Below are 20,027 nucleotides of genomic sequence, written 5' to 3'. Positions count from 1 at the left end.
ATATATATATATATATATATATATATATATATATTCTGCAACCATTTAATGCGACTCTGGAGTTTGATGGGTTTTTTTTTTTTACGTAAATCCATTATAAGTTCTGCTCCTTTTATGCTCTCGCAGAAGATATATCCTTCCCCTTATGCTATTTATTTATCATAATCAACTGGACAGAGCCGTGCTTGTTTTGTGCTAATTGCTGGAAACGACTTTTTTTTTTATACCACAGGAGCAACACAGTAACTCACCAGAAAGCATATGTTACCGTGTAATAATTTATCTGGCACATTTTTAGCTGGTTGTGTTGAAGCCCTTTTTTTTAAAAGTTTGCAGTGAAAGCTAATAAATCTCAGAGGCAGTGCGAATTGCTGCTACAGTAACCTTTATTGTGATGAAAGCCAGTTTCACTCTGTAGGTGTTGATGGATACTGAATGTATGTTGAAAGCATATATTTTATTATTTTAATTTCGGACTGGTAATAGTTGATCTCAGCTTGTAAGTGCACTGTTAATCCGACGCCCTGTCTACGCAGACACATGTATGCATTTTGTAAAACAAGAAAATGTCTGCTGTGTTCTCTCATGGCCAGCACAATTTAAATCTCCCAGGATTCTTTGCAAAGCATAAAATGTGTAAATTGGATATCTGGAGACTTTTGTGGGGAAATGAGGGCAAAACTTATAATGTTCCAGTTCAATGTTTTTCAATCATTCAGGTGTTTTGTTTTTTTTTTCTGTTTCAGCACACTTGACTTTAACTGATGGCTGATGAGGCTTTTTGCTGAACTGCAATAATCTAAATCAGGTGTTTCAAAGTTGGGGAAACATCTAAAACATGTGCTGCACTGTCCCTTTAGGACCACAGTTGGGAAACACCTGTTCTAGTTGCAAATAAATAAAAGCAACTTTAAACAAATGGGTTTTTAGTCCTGATTCCTCTGTGTTTCAGCATTTTTTTTTTTTTTAGTTTTCTGGAAGTTTATTCCAAATTAGAGAATCATACAGAAGCTGAATGCTGTTTCTACATATTTGGTTCTGATTCTGCAAAGTAGATTAGAAAAGCAGAAGACTGGTGTGGAGGGTTGACACAGTGATCATTTATAAGCATATACAAGTATTTGAAAGGCCATTCTCTGACCTACAGGGAACCAGAGGAAGGACTTTAGAACTGGAGTGATCTCTTCCTTGTTTTTAGTGATAGCATGAATTCTGTACCCCGCATGTGATTTTTGTCTGCCCTGATAAAAAAAGTTACCTGTTGACACAAAGAAGTCCCTGTTCTTGAACCAAAGACTCAAACCAGCCAAGAGCTGCACCAGAGATTTCCACCCAGTGCTCCAGCCGCTGTAATAATCCCAGTAGTCTGGTTCTTTGACAGTCTGCATTTATGTGAATGTCGGCGAATGCTTTGCGTTGTTCTGTGCTGATCACAGAAATCGGACTGGAAGACATCAAAGTGGTCGGTCGTCGTTAAGAAGTTATTCAACCGTTGAACCTCAGCTTCTCCAATAACCTTGCAAATGAATGGACGATTGGAGATCGGCCTGTCATTTTCCAATAGCAACATGTCCAGATTGTACTTTTTTTTTTTTGTAGTGGTTTGATAACTGCTGTTTTTTAAAGCCTGGAGGCAAACACCTGACAGGACGGATGAGCTTCCTATTTGAATCAGATCAGAGGCTAGGATAGGCACGACTTTCTTAAACAAAACCGTGGGTAAGACAGCAAGACATTGCAATGAAAAGTACTTTTCATTAGTGCAATAAAGTTGTTAAACTTGACACATAAAGATTGTTACTTCTTATTTTGGTTATGGTTTCTTTCCCGTCCAGTTCAGCCAGCTTGTTTGTCATTGTAAAACAAAGTTGTTGGTTTTGTTTTGTTGTTTTTTTTCTCTGTGCTGCACTAATCTTCCCACTGAACAGACACAGTGATTGTCCAAATTACATAGAAGATGCACTATGTAATATCTGTTCCCACAAAGGCAGCTCCATTAATAGACACTTGCTCACTTGATAAACACCCTCCACAACATCTGCATCTGCAATTGTGAGGTTGGAGTGGACGTAGTTTGTGCTAGGAAGTCAGAATTTCCAAAAATCCAGTCAGAAAAATAAGATGAAAACTTATTTTCATACAAACACGTTGTAGAGTTGCACAGTTTTTGGAAGTGTGTCCATAATCTTGACTGTTTGCACGTTTTGTTAATTCTGTAACATTTGTGGTGTGTGTTGCATGGGAAAGCCGTGGAGCTCACGTGGTAGAGCTTTCCCTACCTGTGTTTAATCTATCTGTCCACCTTCCACGCCCCGCTGACCCCCCCTACAGACACACTCACACCCATTTGCAGCAGCCTAAGGTCTGATCATTGACCAAGAATTGAGACTTTAGTAACAGATATTTATAACATGTTTTATTATTTTATTAATTCATCACTGAAGGTACCACTGCAGCGTTGTTATGTTCTAGAAACATAGTGACAAATGAAATATTATATGTTATTATTCTAGTTCCCTTTGGTCAAAATCTGTAAGTTCAAAGCTGTAAATGGTGCACCTTAAATCAGAAGCAGGTTTGCTGGCCTAGGGAGTAACCTAACAAGGAAATTAGCTCCAAATGGTGCAGAAAAGGAGGAGAACCAATCGGCTTGCTAGTTGTCGGATAAAAGCCAGCTAAGGTGTCTGGCGCTAAACTTAAAAATTTGGGTCTTCCTGAAAATCTAAAGCAGAAATTTGTTTATAAATGATTCATTTGTCAGGGCATAGTTTAGCACGGTTTTAAGTATCTCAATGTAACATGCAGCTCAAAAGGTAAGGTTCATTACATGTGTTTAATGTTTACTGAACTTTGTGTTTTGATTGAAAGACTGAAAGTTATTTTGTTAGACCCAGCTACCTTTTTGGGTTTTTGCATGGGTTTATGCGAAAACTCTCTCCAGATTCTCTTAAGCACACAGATTTTTCTTTTTCCTGTTTCGATAAATTAACCTAAGACACATGACATTATAAAGAAAAAAAAACTTATTACTGAGAAAACAGAGATGATCCCACTTTTACCGCCTTTTACACCAATGTAACAGTTTCTGCAAAGTTTGAGTCGGGGCGGTTTGCTCTTTTAAGTGTCCCCCACGAAGTTTTTCTTGTTTCATAGACCATGCAGTGATCAGCACAGAGTTATTTTAATTGACTTAGAAATAAGTAATTTTCCCCTTGCGCATGCAAAAATGTGATTATGTTTAGAGCAGCATGAGCCCGCAACGAAATTAAAAATAGCTCCGCTGCACTATTTAAAATTCACAACTACGTCTGAGTTTTCGAGCCACCGCTCGTCGCTTCTTGCCATTTTCTCTTCCGCTTTTATATTATACGCCTCCTATAGCTTTGGCAATTTAGCATTAATAATCTCGTGATGTCGACTCGCTAGACTGGAGAAATATTTTAGAAAAAAAAAACACACAAGCCAAGCGCCAAAAGTAATAGGAAGTTAGTGAAATGGAAAACACAATATGTGTTGACAAGACGCGTTAATTTAAAGAGAAAAATCAATCTTGTCACGCTCCTTAAAACGTCAACCGTTTGTTTCACAGCAACGGACTTGAGCCTCGCGGGTGTCTGAGGAGCCTCGACGTTCGTAGGGCAGCCGAACCGAGACCGAGGTCTTTGGCGGTTCTCAGATGTGTCGCCGTGACCACTGAGCATTAAGTTTCTAAGACTTGTCTTGATTGCGAATTCATAAATGAATGTGCAACATAATCAGCAGAGCAAAGCGGAAAAGTGAAAAGATTGTGGTAAACACTGTACACGTCTGAAATTATTAATCTCTTGCACAAAGGTGTGCTGATTGATGCCATCAGCCAAACCCCTCCTCCGTCATAGGTGTGTTTGGCTAAATCAGTCTTTTCATCCAAGTTTATGTAAAAAAATGAAAGAAAAAAAAAATCTATATTTTCTAAGAAGATTTTCCTCAATTCTCTTTAAATCAACTAAAACTAACTTATCTACGTCAGGAGAGAATATCTGACATTCACAGTGGTGCTAATTTTCTGTATGTTCTCTCTGTTTAGATCAGGTTGATCACGTCATAGAACATCAGGTATTTATTTGTGAAATATTTGAGAATAAAATCAAATGAATGAACAAATTTGTTTGTGGGCCTCAATATGAAGCACTGGAATGTGAGACATTTGCAATGACTCCAAGCAATTTTTGTTGAAAGATTTGAAACATTTACATATTGGGTTTTAAGACTGTTAAAAGGACAATGTTTTATCCAAAAGACACTTTTTTCCTTCTGTTCTGTAAAAAAAAACCTTGCCGTAGCCAGGTTCTGGTGTCGGTATACAAGATTTCTGAACAAATTAGACTTTAAAATCTTCTACAATTTCTACCATAGTGCTCCTTTGGTTAAAGTATTTTTTTTAAGTGAGATTCCAGAGGAAGTCTGATCCAAGTTTTCCCATTACCGTTTGTGATTGCACATTTTGCCTTCACTTAAAAGAAATAAAATTTTTTGCTGTTTGGAAATATTACTTGTTGCTGAAAAAAAAAGAAATCCCAAGGATCACTCTTGTTGAGGTTAGACTATTTCATGTCAACATATCAGAACCCAAATATTGATAAATGCATGTTGTAGTTGCCATTATTATAACAAATAATAATGGTCAATATCTTACTGCACTGTTTGATTACTGGGATGAATAGGAATGTATATATGATTGAATCATATAAATTTTTTTGTAGAGTGCCTTGAGACAACATTTGTTATGAATTGGCGCTACATAAATAAAACTGAAAAGAAATTCTCTCATCATATTTTGGCAGCAGCGGGAATAACGGGTATTTTTACTGCAGGTCGTCATATGAGTACCTCAAACTGTTTCTTCCCAAATACGCCTAAGTGTCACAACAATTCCCTCAACTCAAGTTAAGCGACATGTTACACATTTATCCAAAATGCACGTTATTGTTTATAAAATGTTAATCTTGATTTCAGACATATTCCTCCTTTTTTTGCATTTTTATTTGCTCCTTTAATCAGTGAAGCTTTTACAAGACATACCTCAGTTGTCAAGAATAAATACCACTCTACAAACATTTTATGGGAAGGTGTTTCTCTTTTCTGAAAGCCATCAATGAAGTGGCGTCTTCCTTAGATGCACGAGCCCAAAATCAGTCGCATCGAGATCCTCAGCCTCCACGCCCGGTGCGAGTGCTTCAACAACTGAGCCACCCTGCGCTTCGTTGCCCACTTAGAAGAAAAATCAGTGATGTACGTCTGTTATCTACCAAACATCATATAAGGTTAAGAAAAAGCTTAATAGCAACTTTCTTGACTTTTTTTTTCCCACTTGGGACATTTTCAAACATTTAATAGTTACCTATGCATTCATCTTCGCAAATACTTTAACACACACATTCCATGAGCTTTCAAATTGTCTTCAATTATTTCACTTCCTTACTGACCGAAGATGAAAAGTGTTTGCTCTTCATCTCGCCACTAATGGCTCCCCGTACACCACGCAACTGTGATCCAGTTAGGGCTAAACACGTTTTCAGTTCAGAAAGCCATAAAACTGAACCAGTCTTCTCAGGTCAGTTTCAGGAGTCGCTATAGTTGGACTCCTCAATTAACATAGCAAATAATTCAATCCTATTTGTTTCACAGAACTCTGAAATGACTCAGCAGGACTCTCCATCATCAACACGTTTTTGGTTTGTGTGATTAAAACTTGTGGGGTTTCCATCAAACAGCGGCTTGTACCTGCGCATTTATGCAGCCTCTCCGTTTGCCACAAGGATCTCGCAAAACTCCCTCTAGTCTTAATTAATTTGATTAATGAATAACAAAGAAGAGTTGAGGCTCGCAACGTGCGATTTGTTCGGCACCGAGGTCGAAGACATCATCTTAAAAAGCCCTGGCTGGAAAACGACAAAGACGCACGTCGGCTTGTTTTGGCTTGAGAAGTCGTGCTCCATTCTGCAAAACGGGTTTGCAGACTGCTGGAGTGGAGCAGCTCTGTTTGATTCAACTATGTGGCTCTGTTTGAAAAAAGGAAAAAACCGCTTTGTGTAATCACAAAACAGACTAACAGTCTGAAAAAAAAATGAGGGGAGAACATGTTGGCGACTGTTTTCTGTGTTGAACATTAAAAAACTGAGCATATAAGAGAGAGAGAAAGGGGAACGGCTGGAAAAGGGGGCAGGGGGAGACATTTCTGACCACAACTCATAAACCACACTTTATTTAGACTGGCATGGACCCATTATTTGTTCACAGAGGCTTTCAGTCAGTCTGAGGGAAATATGTTCCAGCATCTGGGGATGGGAGTAAGAGGAGGTGAGGGGATGGGATGAACTCTTGCCAGGTGTCGGCCGTTGCCATGGCGTTCCATCAGGCGACTCCGTTGCGAGCTCATCAGTGACTGAATGCCAATGGGAGGGCGTTTTCACTGTGGAGGAACTGAAAGTGGCTCTAAAGCACTGGGCTCAAACCAGTTACCACCCACCCATCCCACCCGAGGGGAACGTATAGCGTTGGACTTGTTTGTGTGATGTGTGATTGGCAGAGAGGAAGTCTATATACAGCGGCGCAGGGCACTCAGCGGCGACTTTCCCGGTTAATTCGCATCGACGTTTTCTTTCACACATTTTACCGTGAGCTGAGTATGAATTCCCCTCCGTTGTGATTTTTGCTGGCGAGCCGAGTGATGCTGGGGATTTCAGTTACTGGACCCGTGTACTGGATATAAATCGTAACGTGACAGTTTGGGATTGCAGGTTGTGAAGAGATACCGGTCCGTTGATTCTCAGTTTTAGCATAAAGTGTATACCAACTACAGAAAAAAAAGGATTTCTTCTGTTTTTGTTTTACGTTTCAGCATCAGACAAAGACAGGATGAGTAAATTCAAAAAGGGATTTTAAAATAAGGATTACATTGAGTAAGGGGGGAGGGGGCGAAAGCTATCCAAACCAATCTGGCCCAAAATGAGAAAATATGAAACACTGGCGAACCTTCCCAAGAATCACTTCAAGCTCCCATCGACTCATCCAGCAGGTCACAAATGAGCCCAAAACAACATCTAGAGTTGCAGACCTCTCTTGCCGCTATTAAGGACTTAATAGCGGCAAGAGATTTAATGGTGGTTTTGACCGAAAACCACTGCTGACCAAAACCACTGTTGACCAAAAAGAACACAGACCAGTCTCACTTTTAACCCAAAAGTCATGTTTTGTAACCTTTGGCGCTAAAGGTTACATCCAGCAGGAAAATAATCTTGAGAATTACACCTTTAGAAGGTGAAGTCCGCCTCTAACTGTTTTTTTTTTTTTTAAATCACCGGTAGCAAAACAAAGTGAAAGTTTCAGAGTGGCATATTCTAATCCTGAACTGAAATTTAATTGAGATGATGGGGTATGACTGCAAGAAATCAAAAACCCTCCAAAACTGCTGAATTAAAAAGTAACGCTGTCAGGAGGAGTGGGTAAAAATTCCTCCACGGTGATGCAAACGTCAGATTGTAAGGGATCAGAATTGCTTGAAGAAGGTTGTTACGTCTATAAAGAGGGTAATTATTCATAGATTTTTCCTTTAACAAGTAAAACTACCATTTGAAAACTGCTTTTTTGTTGTTGTATTTGCTCAATTTATCTTTGCTTTAATTTTGCTTGGCGATTTGAAACTTCCAAGTGTCGCAAGAAAGCGAAAGAGAAGAAATATGCGAAGGGCAAATTATTTGGCAGCTACATTGCCGAATGCTGCAGACGCAACTGGCAGGCCAAGTGAGAACCGACGTTATATGGTGTGCTTGGAACACCGGCAGGAAACCAGAGCCATTAGCATAGTTTAGAGATGACCTTGCAGAAGCAACTACATCACAGCTTTCTCCCCTATATCCGCTGGATAATGAAATTGAGTATTTCTAGCTGAAAGTTCACACTTAACAAGTAAACGTTGCTTTTTTTTGTAATATATAGAAAACTAAAAGCCTGCTGATTTTTTTTGTTGTTGTTGTTTTTTATTATCCTCATTCTGCTGAGTTTACTCCAGTCAGGAAGTTAGCAGCTAGCGTCTTTCTGAAGCAGTGGATCTCTGATGCAGCATTGAAGCGCTGAAAAAAAAAAGAACTAATTGTCAGACAACTGTGCTACTTTTGTGTTGGTTTGTGCAGTGAAAACTTTAATTTGTGCCGTTGTCATTTGTAATATTTAAAAACAGAAGCTTCCAGAGGTCAAGCTCCTCTACTCCCCTCCAACCTTCTACCTCATCCATGTTAACAAATGAAACCAAACTGATATAAATTAATGTCATGCAGCTAAGATTTTATGCATCACAGTCGATTGGCACCAAATTTGATTTGTGGGGACTGGTTGACCTTTGACGACCTCTGGAAACATTCATTAATATCTTTTAACAGCACAATCGAAAATTGTTGCCGCACAAACCAGCACACATTTTTTTGAACACCAATCTTGTTTAGTTTAAAGAAGATGGCGGGATCAGCATCACTTGACTTCTCTCAGGTGGACTGGTAAGACTTCATTTGAAATCGGTCAGTCCTTTTCACTAGGAAAGGGAAAATGAAATTGCATTTCAACAACAAAATACAAAACACCACTGTAATGTTTGATGTATTACCTCTGCGAACTCTTACTGTTCACCATTTGCAAGGATAGAAAAAAAAAAGAAAGATGCAGATTTCTTAGCTATAAAACATCTTGAGGACTACTGATGTGGCATCCGCTGATATTCAGGAAACTGATGACAGCTGATAGCACAACCGCTTCTTTTGTGAAGTTGGAGTGAACAATGGGATTTGGCTAACTTGTAACAGAGAGATAAACTGTAGCTCCAGCTATCCCAATCACTTTTTTCTGTTCCTGATTTGATTTGACTGGTTTATCTCCTTTGCTCTTCCGAGCCCCGTTTCAAAAACATCACGCGGCATTGATGGAAATGTCACCGTCATCAGCGTCGATACACACAAATGCCCTGTTCCTACTCACCTATCTTTCCTGGTTAGCCACCGCCGTACTCCCTGAATGCGCTTCGCTCGCTGCAACTCTTAGCAACTGTTGCTATGTCTAACATTGTTGAACTGCACCTCTCGCCTGCTCTTCAAACATGAATGACTAATCCATGGCGGAGCGCGCTGAAAGCTCTTCGGAAGGCCCCTGGAGCCGCTTGACGCCCCCCGTGACCCTCTCCTGGATGTTTCCTCATTACTTTATAATGTATTCACGCTTATGCTTCCATGGCGCTCGCCCTGGCCTCGTAATGGGAGGAAGCAGCGAGCTGTTCCAATAAGCCCGAGCATAATTTGCACTTCATTTTTATTAACAAAAAAAATAAATAAATAATAATAATAATATAAAAAAAAAAAAGAAAAAGAAAGACAGCCTGGCTTCTGGTTTTCCCTTGCCAAAGCTCTCCAGGCTCCAGCAAATTTCCTGCCATGTGACGACAGGATAGAGTCTCTCAGCATCAGTGGGGTACCTCCGCTGGCCCCCGGGAGATGCTGTCATTATGCATGTTTGCAATCATGGAAGCTGAATACCTTGGCTGGAAGTGAGGGAGAGGACTGACGGAGGCAGAGGGAAAGGAGGGGGCTGGGGGGGTGCCGGCGGCGGAGAGGTGGGGAGGGATGTTTCGGCTCCTCGTCAGTGTTTTGAGCTCTCTGAAATGCATGTGCTATCATAGGCCGTGTTGTGTTTACCACAGCGGGAGGCAAACACAGAGTCAGAGAGGAGAGGCGCGGAAATGCCAGACACAGTAAAATGAGCAAAATACATACATTAGGACTCTCTGTATTCACCACACACAAGCAGAGGAGAGTGGAAAACTCATTTCAATATAAATAGAAGACAAGCAGGGAGTGTTTCTCTTTATGTCAGCTTTTGAACATCTTTTTTTCCCCCTCTCTCTCTGGCTTATTCTTGCCTCGTGTGAATATCCAGCAGAAGCCCTGAGACGAGTTTTGCTGTGAAGTCAGGATGTCAATAATTTTCTTCCTGTTGCTAAGGAGACTCTTGCTCTCTCTCTCTCTCTCTCTTTCTCTGACACACACACGCACACAGAGGCCTCAGTTCCCTCCCCCATGGTCACCGGGCTTTCAGTCAAAGAAGGCTTTCTGTTTCCAGTCGTCTCCTTGTGCAATCAGACACTCAGGAACATCTCTGCTCTGGGCTGCGCCGTGGACCAAGAGGACCCCAACATCTGGAGGGTTGCATTGATTTCCAGAGGGGAAGGGTGGAAATGTCTTCCTAGTGAGCTTTTGAGTTCAGCTTCTTTAAAATCTTGTATTGTGGCTGTCATGCTGTGCACTGCATAAAAGGATTTTGCAGGGTATCAAATGTTACCCGCTAAAATGATTGAACTTTTAATGAAGCATGTTAGGTTTTAAAATGCAACGTTCAACATCGGTTGAAATCTAAATTAGCAAATTATATTTTGGAACACTTCGATTGTAATTTTGCTGATCGTGCTGGTTCAGACAGACTTTACTCTCATGTGTTAGTGTGTAATGAACACATAGGAATTTAGAAGAAGAACGTAGTTTTGTATCCGGCGCTAATTAGCTCATAACAACACTGCTAACGCTAAAGACAAACCCGCTAGCAAGTTTACCTTTGTTATAATGAGGCAGTAGCCTCCAAAGAGCGATTCGTTTTAGCTGTGGTTGTCATGGAAAAGCTTAACTTTGTGTGGAAATAAATGTAAACATTTTAGATCTATCTTTTTTTTTCTGGCTTAGTAAACCTGATATCAAACTGAGCTCCTTATCCCAGAAACGATCATTGTCGCTGAACAACAGAAGTAGCTGTCAGGACAAAGATTTTCAAATAATCTCGTTAAAATAGGTTGAAAAAGCTAGTGTTGAGCTTTAGCTACAGACGGTGCTAATGCACATGGTAAGGTCAAACATGGTAGACATTTTACTTCTAATCTTTGACATTGCCAGCGAAGGATACATTTTAAATGCCAGCGAAGATTAGGACCTTGTCATAATAGCTTAGAAAGTTATTATTCAGCTCAACTAGCTTAGCAGCAGAGGTAATGGAAGTTACCTCAACTACTTACTGTAATGTTTCAATCTTTTTAATATGAGAAGACAAATCAAATGAGTATAAACATTATTTAAGTGCATCCTGTCTGTGAAACTTACATAAATACTAATTAAAATCCCCCCTAAAAAGATAAAGATAGATTCTTAAGCCAGTTTTATTGGTTAAATTCAAACAGTTTCTTTTGCCAGTGCAATGCTCTGATTGTCATGGGGGCTTTGTATTACGAGGTATGGTTTGACACGAGCAAGAGGTTCGATGTCTGTATACGTTTTGGTGCCAAAGCCTTAGCTGGTAGCCACGTGGAAAATAAAACAGCCAACGTGTGGACAAGTTGAAAGGAAAGCTCTGCAAAATGCTAAAGATTTCATGCTGTCAGCGCCTAGTTAGGACAGGAAACCAGTGACACAAATAGCTGTTGTGTGGCTGCCTCAAAATGATCCCTCTCAGCCTTTCGTTGTCACCTTTTCGACAGGCTCGCCGTGCTCGATAGCATGTAACACACCGGGTTGCTCGTAGGTTTCGATGATAACGCCGTGCGGCTGGCGTTGCACTAACACCTCTCACCTCACTACGAGCTCGCGGGCCCAATTACGTGAAATGCCGTGGGCATTTGATTACCACACCTATGGCTCCACTTCTGCAGGTAAAACAGAATCCTAGTTTTGTGGCAACACACTTAAAAGAGTGCATACATCGAAGCACCTGAAGCTGTTCCTACATTAGTTTAGTCCTCAGTTATGCCCAGAGGCTTATTTTGGACTCAGCCTTTTATAATTGCCGTGACAAATTCAGGTGATTAATATAAAAAATAAAAAGTAAGAAAAAATAAAAAAATGAACGACAGCAGTGTGTGATTAAAAGTTCATTTTATTTTGTTTCAAGCAGTGAGATACAGTCTGAATGTTTCATTTGCAAATTGCAGCTTTAATTACACCATTACAACACGGATTATTTCTGCGCACTTAAAACGTGATTTATGCGTTTGACTCAAAGATCAATTTCCTTTAAGTGCAGTTTTTTTTTTTTTTTTGTAAACATTAACATTGGAACGACTTCATGGCTGCAAAGCTTCACTTCACACTCACAAACCTTTTTATTTGTTTTCCTCAGGTATCTCCCATTCTAAAAACAACAGTGCTTAATGTAGACAAAGCAATATTTTCTGGACTTTCTTATATTACTCAAAAGACATTTCTGAATGTATTAAAGGTAACTACAGTGGGGAAGGACAAACCATGAGGAAAAAAAATTGCAAGTAGTTGCTAAATGTTGTTAAATAGCAAGAGGAATAAGTCAGGTCAAGGCCATCCATCGCAACAACATATTAAAAAGAGATTAGAAAGAACAGAGATACAAGAAAGGAAAATTGCAATATAACATTTCCTTAGGTGGCCCGATACAAAATATATGAAGGTCAGTAATAATTTTCCTGATAAGCGTTTGAGTGTAAATGTGCGTTCTACTGCTGCTTTTAGGCTCTAAATAAACAATGTTTACAAATGGCTTCAAACTTTTTTGTGCACCTCAAATGAAAGTCCATCATCAGCGTAAACGCCTCGCCTCACTTTGAATCCTACATTTATCAAGACATCAAGCAACTCCTTGTTTAAGAAACTGTTAACATTGGCGCAAATCTATTTTTTTTTTTCTTCTCTTTGTCCACTACTTTCTGTGATTGTCCTCCGAGTGTTTGACAGTGACAACGTCAAATGGCTGTATTATGCATGCAGAACGCACACGGAATGTCAGCGGCAGACTCTGGCTTTAACATGGAAATTGGCCGAGCCCCTAAGACGCGAGTTGATGTTTTCTAAGTGCATGCATGCAAGGCGATGGAGTTGTTGCCGGCTGAGGGCTAAACAGGCAAAAAGACAAAAATGACAGGGATTTCACCGGCGAATCCTTTTAGCAGGCCACTGACACATGAATGGGGGGCAAAGAGAGAGAAAGGAGAGGACAGGGAGAGTGAGGGAGGGAGGAAGAGAGAGAAAAAAAGAGTAGACAACCAATTTGGGAGTAATGCAACTAAAAACTGACAAGTGTAATTTCATCCATCTGGGCCGATGTGTAAAAAGCGCTGCTCTGAACATTCCCCATGATTCCCCCTGATTGATCTTCCCCTGGTCTGAAACACCTATTATTAGCCACGAGCCTAATAGCACCAGGATGGCTCAGCGCTCTCCCAGGGGCCAATTCTCCGGTCATCTGCCCCTCACTCACCACAGCTGTGGAAACCAACCAGGGAGAGGTGGTGGGCGAGCCAGGCAGGCGAAGAAGGAGGGGGGCAGTTAGGAAGAGATGTGGCTGCCAAGAGTGGATGGAGGCGTACCTATGGGGGGGTGAGAAAGGGGTGAGGGAAGGAAGGGAAAAAATGGCGAGAGGTATGGAGGGGGCCGGGGGGGTTAGAGTTGATGTGGAGTGGATATGAAGAGGGAGATGGAGAAGAGGGGAAGAGGGAACAGGATGGAGACCAGAAGCTGGACGCAGACTCTGAGTCGGGGGAGAAAGTGATGAAAAAGCCAGGGAGAGAGTCAATAGAGAGGGGAAAAGGGAGACAAAAAAAGAGACAGAATTACTCAAAGTACAACCAATCATTTCTGTTTTCACAAAAAAAAATAAGTTCAATTAATCCTTCATTTGTTGATTGCATTCACATGCAAGAAGTCACAAACATAATTTCGGCAAAATGAAAAGTCCACCCCATCGATGTTTTAGGCATTTTAACAATAATACTAATAATAACGCCCCTTATTTATTCTGGGACGCCCTATTGAGAGGTTGCATGGAGTCCTGATTAAGATAGAGGCGTGAACATGAACTAAAACAGTGTCACAAAAAAAAAAAGATGGAAACAAAGCAATTACAGTAATAATACCAAAAAAGACAAAATAGGCTGTTGTTAAACATTTGGAAACACCTTTCGTTCAGAGCAGTTTATAAGTTTATAGAAGATTAAAAATATCAATAGAGGAAGAGAGAGAGAGGGACAGAGAGAGAGAGAGAGAGGTGTGTGAAGGCTGATGATGTGTCGAATCGAGTTCCAAAGATGCATGAGAAAATTTGACGGCATTTCTGAATCGGACTTATTATCATAAAGACCAGGATGACATAATGAAAGGCATGGAATATAAATAGGCATTTACCCAACATACAGCAAACATGTGCAACAGATCCATTCTAAAGAATCAGAGATGGGAGAGAGAGACAGAGAGAGAGAGAGAGAGAGAGAGAGATTCATTACAAAGTGCAAGACTAAGTCAAGTCTTTTCAAGTAAGACTGTTGAAATGAAATAAAAAACAAATCCAACAAACGATTAATGCGAGCGTCAATGAACAATTATTCATCCAGACAGACTTCTGAGATTTCTGTTTCAATTTTACCACCTAAACTAAGTGGAATTTCCTTAAGATGGACAGTTGAGCAACATATATAGCAGATCTTTTCAATATTATTTACAATATAGATATATTATCATTGAATCAATGGAGTTAACTATGCAGCATGGGGATCACCACATTTGCCCTTTTTCCACAACAAATCTACTCCTGATACTGTACAGCAACCGGACCCACCATAGTGTTTGTCTATCCTGCCAGGAAATAACCAAAAACAAACAAAAAAAATTGTGATTTTTCTTCCTAGGTCAGATTATCAAGTCAAACTGAAGAATTTTGAACTTTAATGACGCCCGCCATGATTTGTCAGCAGCAAGAAAGTTTGCAACATGAAGCCAAACGTTTCTCCCTGTCGGTCTTGACTCTCGCGGTGGATTAAGGTGAGGGGTCGTCTGTTAAACGGCCATTCATCCTCTTTGATTGAGAGGGTCCTCAGATGAGGTATAATGCATTTTCAAGGGCAGTGATGACAATAATTGGCTACTTTTGCTTCACTGAAATGGACAACATTCTAAAAAAAGAGAGAGAGAGAGAGTCTCTTCAAAGATTGTGATCCAACAGTTTGGGCCTGAATGAAAGGTGTCTGCAGGCAACAGACTAATAACTATGATATTATGAGGTTGGATATGGATCTCCTTAATGTCCAGATCCCCGACTCTTGTCGAAACTTACTTTTTACTGTTTGGTAATGAAACTTAAATCATAATGATGTGGTCGCAGATTTCACTGCAAGAACAAAACTACTTGAGTCTGAATACTTTAAAGAAAACTAACTCTTTTAATATCGTCAGTTCATTGTGAGAGTTACCATACAATTTTGCCTTTTTTTTTTCTTTTGTTTTTGTCATGTCAGTTTTGTTTTTTGTGCTTTAGGGTGTAATTAAAAAAGAATCCTGTAAATCAGCACCAACTGGAACTGAATTCCTGAATATATTAAACCCACCAGCCTCAGGACTGAAATATAAAGTACAATATGTGACTTTTTTTTTTTTACACAAAATTACAGAATTTTATCTCAAACTTTTTGACTCAAAGTGATATTTTTTGTGGGAACAGATCATTTGTGATGTCTGTTTCTCTCTGTCTAACGTGGTTATTCTCCACAGGGAGATGCATTAAATGGCCTTGACATAAAACAGAATTTCTTTGAGCTTGAGAGCACATCTTAGCCTGATCTCAGCCTTGGCTTACAGGTGGGAGTGCCTCAAGGTGCAGCAGCAGCAGCAGAAGACAAAGGTGCAACTTGCGTATCACCTGACCAACCCCTGCCACGCACAAACTCGTGAGAACCTCAGCAGCGTCTGAGAACGAGGCAGCCTCCCTTTTTCCACACAGCGTTTCACCAGGTGCGACTCCTTTTCTCTTTGCTTTCTTTCCACTTCACTTCACACTGAGCTCTTAAATTTCAGGCTCTTCCACTTTTTTTGCGGGGTAACGTTGTAGCTATTGTGTGTTGTGTGTGTGAGTGTGTGTGTACGTGTGCGTGCGTGCAGAATTTCCTCCAGTGAGGACATTGATTGTGTGTGTTGGAGCAACACACTGCTTTGTATAACTCCTCGAGGATGCACGCTTTGTTCACTTTGGTCAGATAAAAATTTGTATTTTGTTGGTTTTTTTTTGTTCAAATTTCATTTTAAATGCTTCAAGGTGGTTTTAGTTAATCTGTTCTAAACTGAAGGCCTCTGAGGAAGTAAGCTAATGTTTGGATTAGACCTCAAAGGCCTGTCATACTCAAATTAAAAAATATTAAAGAATACATTATGCTATTCATAGAACAGCAGCCCATGCTCTCTCTCTCTCTTTTTTTTCATCAAAAAACCTGTTCTTTCATTCACAGCCCATGACAGCGGTGTAACAATGCCATAGATTGTATCATATTGCCGCTTCAGTGACAGCTATTTGGAGGTAGTCTACAATTTATCATTTCCTCTCCGAGAGGTTTCACTGTAACCCGGGTTTCAGGTGACATTTCTCCGTCTATCAGGCTCCATGTCATATGTGGCGCCCTCAGATGTTTTTTAAAACCACCTGCTGGACAGTAACCAGCACCCAGCACTGAGGTACTGGCAGGCCATGTGGCGCAAGATGCTGATGAGTAACGCTCACTGATAAATGAGGCTGATGTCACGCTGGAATGCAGAAAAAAAAAAATACAATACTAGCTGAAGGTTCAGAAAATCAGAAGTGATGATGATGATGATTTTATTTTTTAATGTTATTGTATATAGTAGAAAGTTAAAATGTGCATATTAAGAGCTTGATATCACTACTGTGGTTTTTATATGGGTTTATTCGTTTCTTTGGAAAAATGTCCACATTTAAAAAAGAGTCATTTGTTTATTTTTATGTGTTCATGCTTTTATTTTTTGCTAATTCCACTTCATATTATTATTATTATTATTATTATTATTATTATTATTATTATTATTATTATTATTATTATTATTATTATTATTATTATTATTATTGTTGTTGTTGTTGTTGTTGTTGTTGTTGTTGTTGTTATTTTTATTCAAAAGAACATCATTATTATAGCTGTTATGTTAATTAAGAATAATTAATTAATTATCAGTCATATTAATGAATTGATTACTCAGTTAATTAATTAATTAATTTACATTTTAATTGCCTTTTCTGTGTATGTTTTAACTTTGTCATTATTATTATTATTATTATTATTATTATTATTATTATTATTATTATTATTATTATTATTATTATTATTATTATTGCTGCAGTGGTAATACTAATTACAGTATATTTAAATACGTTTTAACATGATATAAATACTATTACTACTTGTACTACTGCAAGCATAATAGCTATAACAGCAATAATTGAACGAAGAAAATGAAGATGTGATAAACATAGTGAATTATATCAGCTTATTTGGTCAATATTTTAGATTTAGGACATATTTCCAACACTTGAACAATATGTTGATCCTTAAGCGAATAAAACAATTGGTTTCCCCTGCTGTGTCAGGTCACTGTTCATTTGCTCTTAATGGTTAAACATTTCATGAGTTCGCTTAATGCTCCTTGTTGTCAAGTATTATTTTTTCTAATTTCTGCCTTTCTCTCTCTCTCTCTCTCTCTCTCTCTCTCTCTCTCTCTCTCTCTCTTTCTGTCTATCTATCTCTCATTCTCTCTTTCTTTCTCCCTCTCTCTCTGTTCCTCTTTCTCTCTCTCTGTCAGATGAAAAGGCGCTCTAATTATTCCGGGAGGTTGGGAAATAAATGATTGGCTTTGAAGTAGGCTCGGGCCTTGGACTACATTAGAAGCCAACCATGTGATTTGCAACTGTTGAAGTAAAAAACCTTCGTTCTGCTGCAGTAAAGCAAAAGGGGGGATGGGGGGGGGAGACAAACGAAGAAGAGAGAGAGAGAGACAAAAAAAATGAGTAGGTTGGATTCTTGGCAAAAGGGGAAAATGGTATCTTTGTTTGCTCCCCTTTTGTTTACCAGGAGATTCTTTCTCATTTTCCTGCCCTTTTTTTTTTTTTTTTGTCTTTTTTTTTTTTTTACTAATTCATTTCAATGGCTTTTCAATCTGAAAAATGGAAATGTTGCTCCTGCCCTCTATCTCGGCGGCAGCGTCCTGGCAACAGAGCAATTTTCTATCATCAGGGATAAACGGCATCGAACAGTACATTCTGATAAAAAAAAAAAAAAAAAAAAAGAAAGAAAGAAGCCCATGATTGCTGGCCTTCCTGTCTGTCATCCAGCGACCAAATCCTCTCCTTCAAGACCGACCACTGTGCTGTCAGACCTAATAATGTCGCGTATTAAGTCGAGAGGGGGGAAAAGGGTGGACGGCGCTGCAACCGCCGGCCTGCGCTGCTCTTATTTGTCACCATGCAGCATAAAACCCACACCAGCTTCCTGCATATGGAGCCTTTTGTTTATGACTCGACGCACATCATAATAGAATTCCAGGCCTGGGTTTTGCATATCGTGGTCGTACGAAACTATTTAATGTAGAATTATAAATCACGGTCGATATACTGGTTGAGTTAATGACTTTTTCGATTTAAAAAATAAAATAAAATAAAAGTTGTTTTGCGCTTATTTTTCCCACTTTTCTTTTTCCCTTCAACGTTTTGGAAACAAAAGATGAATGTTGTGTGTAATTAAACACCATGTGAAAGGTGACAGAAAGCGAGCGGTGAGGCGGTGGATCCCGCCGTGCAATATAGAAAATCTGTCAAAAAGGATGACCGGATCTGAAAACGATAAAAAAAAAAAAAAGAAAAAAGAAAATCCCGAACAGAATTCCACAAATGAACGGTTGAATTTTAAAAAATTAACAAGCAAATAACTCGATTCAAACTTTCCTGTTGTACATCTATGTTTTAAGAAACTCGTGTTTTGAAAAATTTTTTTAAAAAATCATCTACACCAAGACATCGGAGTTCGAACGAAAATAAATATATGTGTTTAAATATAATGCGCTGGCATTAAGAATAATAATGGCCGGGCAAAATTTATAGAGGCGGTCCCAATGGCACCCACTCGCCAACTCCCTCCCATGCAAACGACGGAATCAGGCGACAAGTGAAACGAGCAGCCTTAATTAGAGCGTGGTCTACCCTGAGTGAGACCAGCTCAGCTTCAGCCGTGCCAAATTAAATCCATTAGTCTATGAGAGGCTGGGAAGACTCAGGGGTGCAGGCCCCGCTGCTTATTTTGTGGTCATTTACAGCTCGTCTTCGCGCACGCTACGTTGGGTCCATCTGAAGGCCCCACTCCTCGCGCCTGCACCTGGGGCCACGCATATGCCAATTTTGCCATTTGCTCGCGAGATAATGCCACGGGGCGCATTATTTATGATGCAAAACTTATGGTAAACAGACGTCCGCCGTGGGTGCGCTGCATGGCTTTGCTTTATGACCAAACCACACTAATTCTCCTCGGTGTAGCTGCGCGCTCTAACAAAACACATCAAAGCTTGGCGTAAGTGGATTTGCATTAGTGCGCCCCGCATAATTTACGCGCGTAAAGGAGAGGAAAAGCTGTCATTTGTGCACGGGGTCGGCGATGATGTTTTCACGTTTGTTTTAAGGGGTTTGGGGGGGGATTTTATCCTAGTCTGGTCAAATTGAGCCCAGTGCTAAAGATGGCATGAGTTGGTGGGGGGAGGGGGAGGGTCTAATTAGAATTTGTTTTGAGGTCCCAATTCAAGTTTGCACTCTTTATTAAGGAGTTTACTGCTAAACTGCTCATAAAAACGTGACTCCTACACAAACACACGAAGCAGACTTGATTAAAATAGCAGCATTAAAGACGCTTTCTGAACAGATTAGCCAGGGTATTTGGCACTACAGCACAGCTGTGTAATGACATATGAACTTTCTTATAAGTATTTTTGCTAAATCTATTTTTTATGAACCTTTTAACACTTTTTTTTATTTGTTCGTATGTGTTGGATGACATCACGTTTGATGCTAGAATGAAGCTGACCAAAGGACATGAGTCAGCACCTCGGACAGAAGGAGACATTTGATTAGAACATGTTGAAAAGTAGAAGTGGCTGAACTAAAAGAACTTGAACATTCCGCCCCCC

General features: G+C 39.7%; 1 long non-coding RNA gene across 2 annotated transcripts in view; it reads right to left on the bottom strand.

Moving 5' to 3' along the window:
- Positions 1-11,916: 11,916 nt before the first annotated feature.
- Positions 11,917-20,027, bottom strand: part of LOC108166733 (uncharacterized) — a 17,812-nt gene continuing 9,701 nt past the window's right edge. For both annotated transcript variants that reach the window (XR_001777109.1, XR_001777108.1), the window contains exon 2: positions 11,917-13,557. This is a non-coding gene — a long non-coding RNA (uncharacterized LOC108166733). The remainder of the gene's footprint in view (positions 13,558-20,027) is intronic.

This window comes from Poecilia reticulata, linkage group LG11, assembly GCF_000633615.1.
Source record: "Poecilia reticulata strain Guanapo linkage group LG11, Guppy_female_1.0+MT, whole genome shotgun sequence".
Taxonomy (NCBI): Eukaryota; Metazoa; Chordata; class Actinopteri; order Cyprinodontiformes; family Poeciliidae; genus Poecilia; species Poecilia reticulata.
This window is presented reverse-complemented; position numbering and strand designations above follow the sequence as displayed.